At 46.1% G+C, this 840-nt stretch overlaps 1 non-coding gene across 1 annotated transcript; it reads left to right on the plus strand.

Moving 5' to 3' along the window:
• The first annotated feature begins 449 nt into the window (after positions 1-449).
• Trnas-aga lies at positions 450-531 on the plus strand. The gene has a single exon. It is a non-coding gene; the product is annotated as a tRNA-Ser (tRNA).
• Positions 532-840: the final 309 nt, after the last annotated feature.

Below are 840 nucleotides of genomic sequence, written 5' to 3' on the forward strand. Positions count from 1 at the left end.
TTCTAATCACTGAATAAGTTATTAACTTAATTGTTTCGTGCTGTATTAACTGAAATAACCAATCAGCGCTGCACTTCATTCATCTCTTAGCCATTATCATCCAATCCGAAGCCAACTGGCCAGCCTGTCGCGCATGCGCACACGAGTCGAACCTCAATAGAAGGTTCGTCGAAATTTCCACTAAAAGTTCGAAAAAGTCGAACCTGGTCGAACTCGAACCGCGGCCGGTTCGCGACACCCCTATGTGTGATATGAAACCGTATGAAACATTTGACCGCAGCGCCCTCTCGTCTGTAAACGTTGAGCCGATGTTGCATTACAGTGTACTAGAATACTGTAGTTGCATGTTGCCACAGGGGTGGCCACATGCAACGTTTCATCCATGACATCCCCAGCTCTTGAGTTACTACTCTGGTTACTACCACATCTCAGAGCCCCCTACCCGTCCCGCAGTCGTGGCCGAGTGGTTAAGGCGATGGACTAGAAATCCATTGGGGTCTCCCCGCACAGGTTCGAATCCTGTCGACTGCGCAAACTTTTTTTTTTTTTTTTTTTTTTTTTTTGCGTTTGTGAGCTTACGAGCACGAACACCAGCAAGATCGATGTGAGCACGGATGCCGGCCCGCTCTGGACGGACCGACAAGGCTAGACCCTAAGGAGCTTCGCTCCTAAAAAAATAAAAAAAAACTTCTACAAAAGTAAAAAAAGAAAAGAGCTTGTCAGATTAAAATTCAGCAGTCCCTGAGGATGCTTCACACTTGAGAACATCAGCGGTTGAATGCATATTTGGTATAAGAGGCCAGATGTCTTGTCGAACACAGTTTACTCATTGCCATCATC

Source organism: Ixodes scapularis, unplaced genomic scaffold (assembly GCF_016920785.2).
Source record: "Ixodes scapularis isolate PalLabHiFi unplaced genomic scaffold, ASM1692078v2 ptg000320l_1___fragment_1__unscaffolded, whole genome shotgun sequence".
NCBI classification, from domain to species: domain Eukaryota; kingdom Metazoa; phylum Arthropoda; class Arachnida; order Ixodida; family Ixodidae; genus Ixodes; species Ixodes scapularis.